This window comes from Oncorhynchus keta, chromosome 27 (assembly GCF_023373465.1).
Source record: "Oncorhynchus keta strain PuntledgeMale-10-30-2019 chromosome 27, Oket_V2, whole genome shotgun sequence".
Classification (NCBI taxonomy): domain Eukaryota; kingdom Metazoa; phylum Chordata; class Actinopteri; order Salmoniformes; family Salmonidae; genus Oncorhynchus; species Oncorhynchus keta.
Window position 1 is genome coordinate 30,936,734 of NC_068447.1, and position 17,512 is coordinate 30,954,245.

General features: G+C 41.5%; 1 protein-coding gene across 4 annotated transcripts in view; it reads right to left on the minus strand.

Annotated features, from left to right (window-relative positions):
• The window catches only part of LOC118359800 (solute carrier family 35 member E2A-like), a 42,185-nt gene extending 31,896 nt beyond the window's left edge, over nt 1–10,289 (minus strand). Inside the window, exon 1 of one of the 4 annotated variants that reach the window (XM_035738560.2) lies at nt 10,062–10,289. The gene's annotated coding sequence lies outside the window, so the exon portion shown is untranslated. Of the gene's footprint in view, nt 1–1,709; nt 1,826–10,056 lie in introns of those variants that run through there. The other 3 variants (XM_035738561.2, XM_052482167.1, XM_052482166.1) reach the window with 3 other exon arrangements.
• Between the last annotated feature and the right edge of the window lie 7,223 nt (nt 10,290–17,512).

Here is a 17,512-nt window from a genome sequence, read left to right on the forward strand (position 1 = left end):
TTTCTATTTGGATTTTATGTAATGGACATACACCAAATAGTCCAAATTGGTGAAATGAAAAAATAAAATAAACTGTTAAAAAGAATTCTACAAATGTAAAAGTGGTGCGTGCATATGTATTCACCCCCTTTACTATGAAGCCCCTAAATAAGATCTAGTGCAACAAATTACCTTCATAAGTCACATAATTAGTTAAAGTCCACCTGTGTGCAATCTAAGTGTCAAATGATCTGTCACATGATCTCAATATATATACACCTGTTCTGAAAGGCCCCAGAGTCTGCAACACCACCAAGCCAGCAGCACCATGAAGACCAAGGAGCTCTCCAAACAGGTCGAGGACAAAGTTGTGGAGAAGTACAGATAAGGGTTTGGTTATAAAAAAATAACAGAAACTTTGAACATCCCACAGAGCACCATCAAATCCATAAGAGATTAGAGTATCTGTCCATAGTACCACTTTAAGCCGTACACTCCACAGAGCTGTGCTTTACTGAAGTGGCCAGAAAAAAAGGTATTGCTTAAAGATAAAAATAAGCAAACACATTGTGTTTGCCAAAAGGCATGTGGAAGACTCCCCAAACATATGGAAGAAGGTACTCTGGTCAGATGAGACTAAAATTGAGCTTTTTGGTCATCAAGGAAAATGCTATATCTGGCGCAAACCCAAGACCTCATCACCCCGAGAACAACATCCCCACAGTGTAGCATCATGCTGTGGAGGCGTTTTTCCATCGGCAGGGACTGGGAAACTGGTCAGAATTTAAAGAATAATGGATGGCACTACAGGCAAATTCTTGAGGAAAACCTGTTTCAGTCTTCAAGAGTTTTGAAACTGGGACGGAGGTTAACCTTCCAGTAGGACAATGACCCTAAGCATACTGCTAAAGCAACACTAGAGTGGTTTAAGGGGAAACATTTAAATGGCCTTGCCAAAGCCTAGACCTCAATCCAGTTCAGAATCTGTGGTATGACTTAAAGATTGCTGTACACCAGTGGAACCCATCCAACTTGAAGGAGTTGGAGCAGTTTTGCCTTCAAGAACGGGCAAAAATCCCAGTGGCTGCATCTGCCAAGCTTATAGAGACATACCCCAAGAGCTATGCAGCTATAATTCTTTCGAAAGGTGGCTCTAACAAAAGGTGGCTCTATTGACTTTGGGGGTGAATAGTCATGCACGCTCAAATGATCTATTTTTGTCTTATTTCTTGTTTGTATCACAAAAATATTTTGCATCTTCAAAGTTGTATACATGTTGTGTAAATCTAATTCCCCCCACCCCCAAAAATAATAATTCCGGATTGTAAAACAACAAAATAGGAAAAATGCCAAGGTGGTGAATACTTTCGCAAACCACTGTAGACGCACGCACACATGGCTGCGCCCCTGCCCGGTCATGTGAAATGTATAGATTAGGCCTAATTTATTTATTTCAATTGACTGATTCCCTTAAATGAACTGTAACTCAGCAAAATCTTTGAAATTGTTGCGTTTATATTTTTGTTCAGTATAGTTGACAAGCAAAATTAACCAGTTGGCTAATGCTAGCTAACGTTAGCTTAAATATGAGTGCGCTTGTGCCTGCCTGTCAAATAGCCAGCTCGTGAACATACTCATTCATTAAATGAACGCGTACTTCATTGGAAAAATAATAATAAAAAATTAAAAATCATCTTGTAGATGCAGTAAATATGGGAATTAGGAATTACCTTACCAAGTGGTCACACCTAGGCAACTCCGATTTGCAGTTGCTTCTGTAAGTTCAAAACAATCGCTAGCATGAGGACACCACCGGTCGTCACTAGTTAACACAGCGACAAAGTCCGCGGCTTTTGGGGAACAAGGGGAACAACTACTTCAAGGACTCAGAGTGAGTGACGTCCCGGTTGAAACGCTATTAGCGCACACCCCGCTAACTAGCTAGCCATTTCACACCGGTTACACATAGGCTTCATTAATGCCATTCAGACTTGAAGTTGTTCCAACAACTATGATAGCTGAGGTTCATAGATATGTTTGGTATGAATATTAGTTCAGAACCTATTAGTGTCCATACTAGAAGTCGACCGATTTCAAGTTTTCATAACAATCGGTAATCGGCATTTTGGGGTGCCAATTATGTCCGATTTCATTGCACTCCACGAGGAGACTGCGTGACAGGCTGACCACCTGTTACGTGAGTGCAGAAAGGAGGCAACGTACGTTTCTAGCTAGCATCAAACTTAGCTTATAAAAAACAATCAATCTTAACATAATCCCTAGTTAACTATACATGGTTGATGATATTACCAGTTAAACTAGCTTGTCCTGCGTTGCATTTAATCCATGCGGTGCCTGTTAATTAATCGAATCACAGCCTACTTCGCCAAACGGGTGATGATTTAACAAGCGTATTTGCGAAAAAAAGCACTGTCGTTGCACCAATGTACCTAACCATAAACATCAATGCCTTTCTTAAAATCAATTCACAAGTATATTTTTTTATACCTGCATATTTAGTTAAAGAAATTCATGTTAGCAGGCAATATTAACTAGGGAAATTGTGTCACTTCTCTTGCGTTCTGTGCAAGCAGAGTCAAGGTATATGCAGCAGTTTGGGCCGCCTGGCTCTTTGCGAACTGTGTGAAGACAAAGACTAATGAATTTGCCAGAATTTTACATAATTATGACATAAGTGACCATATTAATGACTGAAGGCTCGTATTTCTGTGTTTATTATACACTGCTCAAAAAAGTCAAGGGAACACTTAAACAACACAATGTAACTCCAAGTCAATCACACTTCTGTGAAATCAAACTGGCCACTTAGGAAGCAACACTGATTGACAATACACTGATTGACAATACATTTCACATGCTGTTGTGCAAATGGAATAGACAACAGGTGGAAATTATAGGCAATTAGCAAGACACCCCCAATAAAGGAGTGGTTCTGCAGGTGGTGACCACAGACCACTTCTCAGTAGGAGGGCAACAACCCAGCAGCAGGACCGCTACCTCCGCCTTTGTGCAAGGAGGAGCAGGAGGAGCACTGCTAGAGCCCTGCAAAATGACCACCAGCAGGCCACAAATGTGCATGTGTCTGCTCAAACGGTCAGAAACAGACTCCATGGGGGTGGTATGAGGGCCCGACGTCCACAGGTGGGGATTGTGCTTACAGCCCAACACCGTGCAGGACGTTTGGCATTTGCCAGAGAACACCAAGACTGGTAAATTCGCCACTGGCACCCTGTGCTCTTCACAGATGAAAGCAGGTTCACACTGAGCACATGTGACAGACGTGACAGTCTGGAGACGCCGTGGAGGACGTTCTGCTGCCTGCAACATCCTCCAGCATGACCGGTTTGGCGGTGGGTCAGTCATGGTGTGGGGTGGCATTTCTTTGGGGAGCCGCACAGCCCTCCATGTTCTCGCCAGAGGTAGCCTGACTACCATTAGGTACCGAGATGAGATCCTCAGACCCCTTGTGAGACCATATGCTGGTGCGGTTGGCCCTGGGTTCCTCCTAATGCAAGACAATGCTAGACCTCATGTGGCTGGAGTGTGTCAGCAGTTCCTGCAAGAGGAAGGCATTGATGCTATGGACTGGCCCGCTCGTTCCCCAGACCTGAATCCAATTGAGCACATCTGGGACATCATGTCTCGCTCCATCCACGAATGCCACGTTGCACCACAGACTGTCCAGGAGTGGGCGGATGCTTTAGTCCAGGTCTGAGAGGAGATCCTCAGGAGACCATCCGCCACCTCATCAGGAGCATGCCCAGGCGTTGTAGGGAGGTCATACAGGCACATGGAGGCCACACACACTACTGAGCCTCATTTGGACTTGTTTTAAGGACATTACATCAAAGTTGGATCAGCCTGTAGTGTGGTTTTCCACTTTAATTTTGAGTGTGACTCCAAATCCAGTCCTCCATGGGTTGATAAATTTGATTTCCATTGATAATGTGTGATTTTGTTGTCAGCACATTGAACTATGTTAAGAAAAAAGTATTTAATAAGAATATTTCATTAATTCAGATCTAGGATGTGTTATTTTAGTGTTCCCTTTATTTTTTTGAGCAGTGTATTATAATTAAGTCTATGATATGATATTTGATAGAGCAGTCTGACTAAGCAGTTGTAGGCAGCAGCAGACTCGTAAGCATTCATTCAAACAGCACTTTCCTGCGTTTGCCAGCAGCTCTTCGCAATGCTTGAAGCACAGCGCTGTTTATGACTTCAAGCCTATCAACTCCCGAGATAAGGCTGGCAATACTATAGTGCCTATAAGAACATCCAATAGTCAAAGGTAAATGAAATAGAAATGGTATAGAGAGAAATAGTCCTATAATACAGTGCCTTGCGAAGGTATTCGCCCCCCTTTTGCCACATTTCAGGCTTCAAACATAAAGATATAAAACTGTATTTTTTTTTGTGAAGAATCAACAACAAGTGGGACACAATCATTAAGTGGAACGACATTTATTGGATATTTCAAACTTTTTTAACAAATCAAAAACTGAAAATGTGGGCGTGCAAAATTATTCAGCCCCCTTAAGTTAATACTTTGTAGCGCCACCTTTTGCTGCAATTACAGCTGTAAGTCGCTTGGGGTATGTCTCTATCAGTTTTGCACATCGAGAGACTGAAATTCTTTCCCATTCCTCCTTGCAAAACAGCTCGAGCTCAGTGAGGTTGGATGGAGAGCATTTGAACAGCAGTTTTCAGTTCTTTCCACAGATTCTCGATTGGATTCAGGTATGGACTTTGACTTGGCCATTCTAACACCTGGATATGTTTATTTTTGAACCATTCCATTGTAGATTTTGCTTTATGTTTTGGATCATTGTCTTGTTGGAAGACAAATCTCCGTCCCAGTCTCAGGTCTTTTGCAGACTCCATCAGGTTCTTCCAGAATGGTCCTGTATTTGGCTCCATCCATCTTCCCATCAATTTTAACCATCTTCCCTGTCCCTGCTGAAGAAAAGCAGGCCCAAACCATGATGCTGCCACCACCATGTTTGACAGTGGGGATGGTGTGTTCAGGGTGATGAGCTGTGTTGCTTTTACGCCAAACATAACGTTTTGCATTGTTGCCAAAAAGTTCAATTTTGGTTTCATCTGACCAGAGCACCTTCTTCCACATGTTTGGTGTGTCTCCCAGGTGGCTTGTGGCAAACTTTAAACAACACTTTTTATGGATATCTTTAAGAAATGACTTTCTTCTTGCCACTCTTCCATAAAGGCCAGATTTGTGCAATATACGACTGATTGTTGTCCTATGGACAGAGTCTCCCACCTCAGCTGTAGATCTCTGCAGTTCATCCAGAGTGATCATGGGCCTCTTGGCTGCATCTCTGATCAGTCTTCTCCTTGTATGAGCTGAAAGTTTAGAGGGACGGCCAGGTCTTGGTAGATTTGCAGTGGTCTGATACTCCTTTCATTTCAATATTATCGCTTGCACAGTGCTCCTTGGGATGTTTAAAGCTTGGGAAATCTTTTGTATCCAAATCCGGCTTTAAACGTCTTCACAACAGTATCTCGGACCTGCCTGGTGTGTTCCTTGTTCTTCATGATGCTCTCTGCGCTTTTAACGGACCTCTGAGACTATCACAGTGCAGGTGCATTTATACGGAGACTTGATTACACACAGGTGGATTGTATTTATCATCATTAGTCATTTAGGTCAACATTGGATCATTCAGAGATGCTCACTGAACTTCTGGAGAGAGTTTGCTGCAATGAAAGTAAAGGGGCTGAATAATTTTGCACGCCCAATTTTTTATTTTTTTATTTGTTAAAAAAGTTTGAAATATCCAATAAATGTCGTTCCACTTCATGATTGTGTCCCACTTGTTGTTGATTCTTCACAAAAAAAACTACAGTTTTATATCTTTATGTTTGAAGCCTGAAATGTGGCAAAAGGTTGCAAAGTTCAAGGGGGCCGAATACTTTCGCAAGGCACTGTAACTACAACCTAAAACTTCTTAACTGGGAATAAGACTCATGTTAAAAGGAACCACCAGCTTTCATATGTTCTCATGTTCTGAGCAAGGAACTTAAACGTTAGCTTTTTTACATGGCACATATTGCACTTTTACGTTCTTCTCCAACACTTTTTTATTAATTTAAACCAAATTGAACATGTTTCATTATTTATTTGAAACTAAATTGATTTTATTTATGTATTTTATTGAGTTAAAATAAGTGTTAATTCAGTATTGTTGTAATTGTTATTATTACAAATAAATAAATAAATAAATAAATAAATAAATAATAGGCCGATTAATCGGTAGCAGCTTTTTTTGGTCCTCCAATAAATCGGTAACAGCATTGAAAAATCATAATCGGTCGACCTCTAGTCCATACACAGATTGGCTACATGCTGTAGGCATAGTTATTTTTATCCTCCACTACACAATAAGCAAATAAATAGTTAGCTATGTTACTTCAGCTGCATTGCAAGGCAAGTTTACACAATTGTACATTCAATTTGCAGTAACTGCTTTGGCTAGCTAGATTATTTACATCCACTGTTTGACAAGACGACAGCCTGGTTTGCTGGTTTTCTCAGGAGTCGCTAAAACAAACAACAAGAATTACAAATTAATTCTCCCAACACTAGCTAGCTGGCTAATGTTAGCTAGTCAGAGAACTTGCTAAATAGCGATTTTCGTAAATTAACTTTATGACAAAAACAATATGCACAAACGTTTGTCTCTACATTAACTGACATATTCCTTCAATTGTACATTTTGTCAGCCATCTTCACCCAGGGACGGGTGGCTCGTGTCAAAATGTATCATTGGAACCACTCGATATGATTGGTCATATAAAACCGTGGGACCCAAATGCATAATGAGTGCTCTAACTCCCCTTGTGGTGGTCTGGAGCAATGAAGCTGTGACGCTGGGACCCTCTAAGTCCCACGGTGCAAGCTCGCAACTTTAAAAGGAGAAACCACTGTACTAGAAAGTGTGTGCCCCCAGGCCTGGAGGGAAGCAAAAGTCCTTCCGCTACCAAAGAATAGTAAAGCACCCTTTACCGGCTCAAATAGTCGACCAACCAGCCTGTTACCAACCCATAGTAAATGTTTTGAAAACATTGTGTTTGACCAGTTACAATGCTATTTTACAGTAAACAAATTGACAAAATACTTTCAGCACGCTTATAGGAAAGGACATTCAACAAGCACTTGCACAAATGACTGATGATTGGCAGAGAGAAATTGATGATAAAAAGGATTGTGGGGTTTGACTTCATTGCGGCTTTTGCCATTGTCGATCATAACCTGTCTAACAGAACACATAGGTTGTTCTTTAATGGAAGCCTCTCAAACATGATCCAGGTAGAATCAGGAGTTCCTCAGGGCAGCTGTCTCGGCCCCTTACCTTTTTTCCAATCTTTACTAATGACATGCCACTGTCTTTGAGTAAAGCCAGTATGTCCATGTATGCGAATGACTAAACACAATACACATCAGCTACTACAGTTACTGAAATGACTGCAACACTTAACAAAGAGCTGCAGTTAGTTTCAGAGTGGGTGGCAAGGAATACGTTGGTCCTAAATATTTCTAAAACTAAAAGCATTGTATTTGTGACAAATCTTTCACTAAACCTCAACTGAATCGTGTAATAAATCATGTGGAAATTGAGCAAGTTGAGGTGACTAAACTGCTTGGAGTAACCCTGGATTGTAAACTGTCATGGTCAAAACATATTGATACAACAATAGCTAAGATGGGGAGAAGTCTGTCCATAATAAAGCATTGCTCTACCTTCTTTACAGCACTATCCACAAGGCAGGTCCTACAGGCCCTCGTTTTGTCGCACCCGGACTACTGTTCAGTCGTGTGGTCGGGTGTCACAAAAAGGGACTTAGGAAAATTGCAATTGGCTCAGAACAGGGCAGCACAACAGGCCCTTGGATGTACACAGACAGCTAACATCAATAATATGCATGTCAATCTCTCCTAGCTCAAAGTGGAGGAGAGATCGACTTCTTAACTACTTCTATTTATGAGAGGTATTGACATGTTGAATGGACCGAGCTGTCTGTTTGAACTACTGCATGGAAACCCATGCATACCCCAACAAGAGGTCTCTTCACAGTCCCCAAATCCAGAACAGACTATGGGAGGCGCACAGTACTACATAGAGCCATGACTACATGGAACTCTATTCCACATCAAGTAATCGATGCAAGCAGTAAAATTAGATATTTTAAAACCCTGATAAAAATACACCTTAAGGAACAGCGGGGACTGTGAAGCAACATAACCCCACAGCGCAGTGCGAAAGTATTCATCCCTCTTTGCATTTTTCCTATTTTGTTGCATTGAACCTGTAATTTAAAAAGATTTCTATTTGGATTTTATGTAATGGACATACACCAAATAGTCCAAATTGGTGAAATGAAAAATAAAATAAACTGTTAAAAAGAATTCTACAAATGTAAAAGTGGTGCGTGCATATGTATTCACCCCTTTACTATGAAGCCCCTAAATAAGATCTAGTGCAACAAATTACCTTCATAAGTCACATAATTAGTTAAAGTCCACCTGTGTGCAATCTAAGTGTCAAATGATCTGTCACATGATCTCAATATATATACACCTGTTCTGAAAGGCCCCAGAGTCTGCAACACCACCAAGCCAGCAGCACCATGAAGACCAAGGAGCTCTCCAAACAGGTCGAGGACAAAGTTGTGGAGAAGTACAGATAAGGGTTTGGTTATAAAAAAATAACAGAAACTTTGAACATCCCACAGAGCACCATCAAATCCATAAGAGATTAGAGTATCTGTCCATAGTACCACTTTAAGCCGTACACTCCACAGAGCTGTGCTTTACTGAAGTGGCCAGAAAAAAAGGTATTGCTTAAAGATAAAAATAAGCAAACACATTGTGTTTGCCAAAAGGCATGTGGAAGACTCCCCAAACATATGGAAGAAGGTACTCTGGTCAGATGAGACTAAAATTGAGCTTTTTGGTCATCAAGGAAAATGCTATATCTGGCGCAAACCCAAGACCTCATCACCCCGAGAACAACATCCCCACAGTGTAGCATCATGCTGTGGAGGCGTTTTTCCATCGGCAGGGACTGGGAAACTGGTCAGAATTTAAAGAATAATGGATGGCACTACAGGCAAATTCTTGAGGAAAACCTGTTTCAGTCTTCAAGAGTTTTGAAACTGGGACGGAGGTTAACCTTCCAGTAGGACAATGACCCTAAGCATACTGCTAAAGCAACACTAGAGTGGTTTAAGGGGAAACATTTAAATGGCCTTGCCAAAGCCTAGACCTCAATCCAGTTCAGAATCTGTGGTATGACTTAAAGATTGCTGTACACCAGTGGAACCCATCCAACTTGAAGGAGTTGGAGCAGTTTTGCCTTCAAGAACGGGCAAAAATCCCAGTGGCTGCATCTGCCAAGCTTATAGAGACATACCCCAAGAGCTATGCAGCTATAATTCTTTCGAAAGGTGGCTCTAACAAAAGGTGGCTCTATTGACTTTGGGAGGTGAATAGTCATGCACGCTCAAATGATCTATTTTTGTCTTATTTCTTGTTTGTATCACAAAAAATATTTTGCATCTTCAAAGTTGTATACATGTTGTGTAAATCTAATTCCCCCCCACCCCCCCAAAAATAATAATTCCGGATTGTAAAACAACAAAATAGGAAAAATGCCAAGGTGGTGAATACTTTCGCAAACCACTGTAGACGCACGCACACATGGCTGCGCCCCTGCCCGGTCATGTGAAATGTATAGATTAGGCCTAATTTATTTATTTCAATTGACTGATTCCCTTAAATGAACTGTAACTCAGCAAAATCTTTGAAATTGTTGCGTTTATATTTTTGTTCAGTATAGTTGACAAGCAAAATTAACCAGTTGGCTAATGCTAGCTAACGTTAGCTTAAATATGAGTGCGCTTGTGCCTGCCTGTCAAATAGCCAGCTCGTGAACATACTCATTCATTAAATGAACGCGTACTTCATTGGAAAAATAATAATAAAAAATTAAAAATCATCTTGTAGATGCAGTAAATATGGGAATTAGGAATTACCTTACCAAGTGGTCACACCTAGGCAACTCCGATTTGCAGTTGCTTCTGTAAGTTCAAAACAATCGCTAGCATGAGGACACCACCGGTCGTCACTAGTTAACACAGCGACAAAGTCCTAATTATGGCTAGACCCAGCCCATTTCTACAATTGATCTTCTTAAAATATTTTTAAATAATCTTAACCACAATGCTAACCTTATGCCTAACATTAAATGAAGACCACAAGGCTACTTTTTGTAGCTAATTTTGACTTTTTGGCTGTGGTATCTAGTGGAAGCCAACACCACCCCCGGCTTGTTGGACTTCCAATTACTTTCACGGAGTTTAGCGTTGGTTCGAGTCGACTGTCGAGACCACAACTCCCGCTGCAGCATTTCCAACCTTAAAAATAACAAAGGTGTCCCTAAAATATCGTTTTGAATAGATAATACAAGGATCACCGCGAAATTGCATGTTAATAGTGGAAGTTTTCTATGTTTATAACGTGCATTTGCAAACTGCATTCATCTCAACTTCCGAAACGTTTAATCACAGAACGATTAGACAGATAATTCACTGGACGAATAAATATGAAGCATCCCGCTTGGCATTTCCACTCACTACCAAATATGGTGGGAGGAGATGGAACGAGATGGATTTTGGCCGACATTCTGCACATTTTCTCATCGATGAAACATTTGCTCTCAGTTCCGAAAACTCGAATCTACTATGAACATAGTGGACTACGTTTGGTAGACTTTACCCTTTGCAAAAGTTGTTTTAAAAAAGCGCTGTGTAGAAGGAGTGCAAAGGCGAATTTAGTTATTACTACACACGCGCACTTCACAGAGTAGACGTTCCTTAATGAAATATGCAAACACAGACTTGTTCTGCCCATTAGAAACGACAGGCGGTGGTCTATCTTTGTTTAGTTATAAAGCTTTGGTTTAATCTTGAACACAACTCTGATGAGGTTCCACTGGAAATGTTTGACCACAAGGGGGCATAATGACTCCCCAATCCTCTGATCAGTGCATTGGACAATGTAAACAAAGACAATACAAAGGTTTTGTATAATTTCAGCCAGTAGTTTTAAAATTAGCACTCAAAACTGGTCCCCAGAAAGTGTGTAACACACAGAGATAGAGAGGACTCATCTTTGTGTCTGTGACAGCATAGGCAGCGCCATTAAGGTGATACCATTTTTTAAGTAATCCATTTTCTTCTTCAAAATTGGCTGATCCCTCCTGATGACCAGGTTGGACATGGCTCCAACAGGAAGTCATTGGAAGTCCCACCCAGTTGACTGCCTTAAAGTGGTGGAAGCTGCCCATACTAACACCCCCTTTTGGCCACTATAGGCCTCTATCCTTCTCTATTGTACAACATCATCCATTAAGTATGATATGTTACGTTCTGTCAACAAATATATACAGTGTATTCGGAAAGTATTCAGACAACTTGACTTATTCCACATTTTGTTATGTTACAGTCTTATTCTAAAATGGATTCATTTATTTCCTTTATTTAACTAGGCAAGTCAGTTAAGAACAAATTCGTATTTTCAATGACTGCCTAGGAACAGTGGGTTAACTTCCTTGTTCAGGGGCAGAACGACAGATTTGTACCTTGTCAACTCAGGGATTCAATCTTGCAACCTTTCGGTTACTAGTCCAACACTCTAACCACTAGGCTACGCTGCCACCCCAATTAAATAGATAAACATCCTAATCTATCTACACACAATACACCATAATGACAAAACCTAAACATGTATTTAGACTTTTTTGCAAATGTATTAAAAGTTAAAAACAGAAATACCTTATTTACATAAGTATTCAGACCTTTTGCTATGATAATCGAAATTGAGCTCAGGTGCATCCTGTTTCCATTGATCATCATTGAGATGTTTCTACAACTTTATTGGAGTCCACCTGGCCAAATTGAGCAATTGGGGGAGAAGGACCCTGGTCAGGGTGGTGACCAAGAACCCAATGGTAACGCTGACAGGGTCCAGAGTTTCTCTGTGGAGATGGGAGAAACTTCCGGAAGGACAACCATCTCTGCTGCACTCCACCAATCAGGCCTTTATGGTAGAGTGACCAGATGGAAGCCACTCCTCAGTAAAAGGCACATGACAGCCCGCTTGGAGTTTGCCAAAAGCCATATAAAGGACTCAGTCCATGAGAAACAAGATGCAGGTCTCTGAATTCTCTGGTCTGATGAAACCAGGATTGAACTCTTTGGCCTGAATGCCAAGCATCACGTCTGGAGGAAACCTGGCACCATCCCTATGGTTAAGCATGGTGGTAGCAGAATCATGCTGTGGAGTTTTATTTTTAATTTTGGGAGACTAGTCAGAATCGAAGGAAAGATGAATGGAGCAAAGTGGTTGTGCTAAAAAAAAATATTGTACTGTCGGCCGACCCCCATTTTGTAGGTCCATTGATCCACGAGACACATGTAAGAAGGGGTGTGTTATGATGAGCATCTGTTGGCTGTCATGGACAAAGTGGAGTTTTTATTGAGAGTTATAATAGAAGAATACACAAGATGTCATTTCAACATTTGGTTGTGCTTCAGCAGTTTTTTCCTTGTCAGTCACTTAGTCACACAATTAGCCCATGTCAGCTAACATTTTTTAGATTGTAAATTAATCTTGTAGCCAGCTATCTAAACTTGCTGTAATCATGGTCGAGTTACCAACCAGGAGGCCCTCATTGATTTTGTTAGTCACTCTCAGTCAGATATCATAATAAAAACTGCAAACCTTTCTTTCCACCCTATGACAAAATATGTAGAATTGCAGGAAATTTACTGTAAAATGGAAAATTTTTCTCTCTGCACCATGGCAAAATTCGTAGAACTGCATGAAATTAGTTATAACATTGCTGCATTTTTCTCTGCCTCATGGCAAAATATATGTGTGGGTATAGTTGTGGGTATGCAGACCTGCAAACCAATGCAGCTTCCATGATGAGTTCAAATGTTGTTGTGGTCCCCCCACCCATAGCCGAGGGTACTAGCGGTGCTGAGGGTGCTACAGCACCCCCCAAAAATGTATTTTTATTCAGAAGAAAATGTGGGCCTGAGTGCTTGCAGAGACATATAAACATCAAGAACAAGATAAGATTTTCTAGCTGCTGTTTCACTTAAAAATGGACGATACTCATCTTATCAACATAAAACTAACATCACATCTATGAAATTGTGTCCAGCGTCCTCAAGTCACAACAGTTTTTTTACACCTCCATACAGTACTGCAGTCATGTGCACACAGGTGTGCTTTATTTACAAGGCGCGTACCCCTATGTAAACTGCGGAGTTAGCCTCGATCATCGGAGGTACATTCGTTTCCAAAGGACCCCTGCGTTTGCCTTGCAGCATTGCGTTGCAGAGACAGTTGTTGCGCGCTCTGTGTGGGGCATATGTTGGATTTATCGAACGTATGCGCCAAACTATGGTAGACGGCTTGACATAAATGGTGGAAGAAGGTGAATGTTGAACTTTTGTTGCACAAATATCCAGATGATGCTGAGTACTATTTTGCACAAACACACTAACGATGTAATCAAGGCCTTGAAGGTGTATTCCGCAACACATTATGCTCTAGGGGTGCTAATTAGTAAAATTCCCCAAAATTGGGCAAATCAGTGCACATTTCTCCAAAACCAGAATAAAAGCATACAGTCATATGTTTATTTAAGTAATATCGTGGTTCAATTAGCATATTATTATATATCAGCCATACAATATACATGTGGACTTGTTACCATCTTGTACTGTAACTAATATCCACATAGTGTATAACCCTATTTCAGTCCATTGTTTAGCAATGGGAGGGCTCAGATCTTCCATCCCCAAACCTGAGACCAAGGCACCAGGAACTGATCCCTCCACCTTGTGGCCCGGTCAGTATACGTTCCAACTGTTCTCCTTATACATGGAGTAGAGAGACCTTTTTGTCACATTTAACCATTTATTCAGTTCAACATTCTTCCAGAACTGCAAGAAAAGCTTTGGATAAGTTCCTTAGTGCCACATTTTTATATTATCACATGAATCAGAATGCAAGGTACATTTTCACAGCACAAGACAAATGACTGTCTTACTCAGGAATTTTCCCAGTTTTGATTGAGTAGGACCTAGGTGTCAGTGTAACCGATGTGAAATGGCTAGCTAGTTAGCAGTGGTGCGCGCTAATAGTGTTTCAATAGGTGACTTCACTCACTCTGAGACCTTGAAGTAGTTGTTCCCCTTGCTCTGCAAGGGCCGCAGCTTTTGTGGAGTGATGGGTAACGATGCTTCGTGGGTGTCAATTGTCTGTGTGTGCAGAGGGTCCCTGGTTCGAGCCCGGGTAGGGGCAAGGGGACCAAAGCCAATATGCTTTGCTTTCTCTTGACCCTAGAGATAAAGCCTTGGTCAGAGCTCTCATGCTTGAAGTTTTACTTCCGCTTCCTCATCGCCTCTTTGATGGCACTCTGGCCCTCACACTGACAAACATCTACAGGAAAAGTACGACTTCACTGTATCCCTCATCCAACTGGTTGGAATTTGTAAGTGGCGTGACTTACATTAGTGGCAATAACAACAGATTGGAAACTTATGACCTAATCAACAGCCACCTACACCCCTCCTGAAAGCAGAAGTGTGCAGACATGAACACATGATGAAAAGTCCAGAGAAAATAAATGCACCCCCGACTCAGATCATCCACCATGTCAACATTGTTTGCTATGGTGAAATCCTGATTATGCCACCAACACCAAAGACTGTGTGATAGACTTCTTTCCGTTCCTCCAACGTTCTGCATATATACATCACCAGGGGCATCCTGCAGGATAACAGGCAGGAGCTGATAGTGTTTGTCCTCAGTGTGTTGATGGTCATGATGCACTCTGTGGTCAACTTCATGGTGCTTCCAGTCCAGGATAGAAAGAACTTGCTTGTGGTATGTTGCATGTGTACGTACAAAATTAAACCAACCTCTTTTTAAAGGGTCATGTTCAGTACTGTACACCATAGCAAAACGTTTTGCAACAGAAAATAACAATCTGAGCTCTCATTGGACACATTCAGGTAGTAACTTCTTGTTTCAAAACGTTTCTCTCTACTGAACATGGTTCAATTATGACCAGATATATGACTGTGCAAGTCTTTATGCCACAGGTACTGTTTTGGTAGCGGCAGTTGTAACTCGATGGCCTCTCATCTCCTTCTGAAAAACCCATTGGATGAGAAAGCCAGAGGTACCGCCCCTCTTACCTTTTCCTCCAATAGGTTTTGAGGAGACGAGGAGTGATGACTCAAGGAGTATGCAATTAAGAAAAGGCCTGTGTGTGCGCTTTTGTGGAAGGTGCGGTTTGTATGCATCTTGTGTGTGGTCGTGGTGGCCCATGTCCTGTGTGCCACGCTGCTCATCCAGAGGCCCAACATGATGGTCTGCCGGGTGGGCGGAGCTCTCGAGACCATCCAGGAGCAGTACTTCCTGCTCAATCTGTGCTCCTCCATGGTTACATTTTAACTACAGGCTCAGGTACTGCCACATTCCACATGAATCATAACACATCTGGCACCCGATAGCCGTTGTCTTCCAACAGATGGTGTCATTCTAAAGAGGTGTGGACTTGATCTGTGGTGCAGATGTATATGATTGACTTCAGGGTACCTGGGTATTTGGGATGGAGGTGTACTGGATCGGTAGTTGGTTTAACCTTTGGCTGGTTTTGACATTTGTCTGTCAGCTGTGCCTTTGCATCCTGATCATGATGTCAGGCACAACCATGTCCCTCACAAACCGCATCATCCTGGGTTTTGGAGTGGTCTGGGCCTGCCTTACCGCAGTCGTGGGGGGCTATCGCAGTGAGTAACAAGTATCAAGAAGATAAAAAATAAAAACATTTAATCATTGGTGTACGTGCACTGAACATAATATTATGAGTAGCTACAATTGCATAAACAGTATGTAAAGAACAGTACAGAAATAACTCAATACAAGATTACACAATACTATGCATAAAGCATGTGAACTCAATAGAAGGAAGGGTAGTGGAAAGAATGTTAACCTTTAAAGATGTCCTCCAGTGATATTCCAACTATATACACAGTAAAGTACACCCACTAAAGAGTTTAAAAAAAACATTTTGAGCAAAAGTGTTTAGGCAACTTCAAGGAGTTGGTCTGATGGGAATCCATGATGTCATCGGCCTCCTTCCTTGCTTGAGGAACAATAGAAGCACTATAGAGAACAAAAGAGGAAAGCCCCATCCCCCACACTTGTGCAATGTCATGACTTACCTGGACCACCTATTAAGATGTGCATTTTGTTAAGTAAATCAGGTGTTAAGAGGTGAAAAGGAGACTGGAGTTTCACTTATGAGGCGCATACTTCATGTAAAACAGGTTTGGCGCAATAACAGGTTTATCCATCCTTTGTTCCAAGTTTTAGAATGTGCCAGAGGTAGCCTACTTCCTGTACCTGATGTACATGGTGAGTAAAGCCAATGGTTGACCTGATCCCGAATCAGGTCTTTGGAGGAAATGTGGTTGGTTCAGAAATCCACTTCAAATGACCAGTCTTCTGACTTCAGATCAGTACACATTGGGGGCAGGACAAGACGTACAACACTGGAGACCGCTGCTGTGACAGGAGCAGTGATCTCAGTGCTGATCAAGGGCGTGCTCTTCTGGGCTCTCTTCTGATTGGCGCGCAGCTCTGTCCAGGCCCTGGACAGGAGTGAGTAGAGTATAGCTTATTTTTCCTTCACCTGTTCCATTGCTTGTTTACGAGGAGTCACTGGAAGTCCAGGATATTCAGGCTAGACAAGAACAAGGCTCATAGATGACACACAAACATGACTTCAAAAAATCATTTTGACACATTTAAGGATCATTTGTAGAAACATTTTTGTTATGGGCACAGTATAACAGTCATTCCGAGAACCTCTGACTGAAATCGAAAAATGGACCAACTACTTGTTTTTGTTGGAAGGTTTCCATCCAATTTGCAACAGATTGTTTTGGTTTATTTCCATCAAACTGACTTGTTGCGGATAAAAGGCTGTGCATGATGACAGTGCACATAAACACTTCTGGCTTAGAGCGACTGCCCCTAAAAAGCAACTTCTTTTTGAAAACGGTCTATATGGCATCAATTGGAGTGTGAAAATTGACCACAAAGTGTAAATAAGATCATTTGGATCATAAAGTCAGTTTTGTGCAAAACAGAGATGGGAAAAACAATGGTCACGGAATGAAGGGTAAAGTAAGTTTTCCTTGGGTTGAGTTTCTTTCAACCCTTTCCACATGTCCACAGCACCCAAATAATAATCAAATCGGCGTGCAGCTGCACACAATCCGATTGTAATGCCCATGGTCAATTTGATTTGACATTCGATATCCCTATGTGACAAGTTACCATCAGTAAATTACACAATGTTCATGGGACAACAAATTCTGTCAACATTTAGAAAATTGT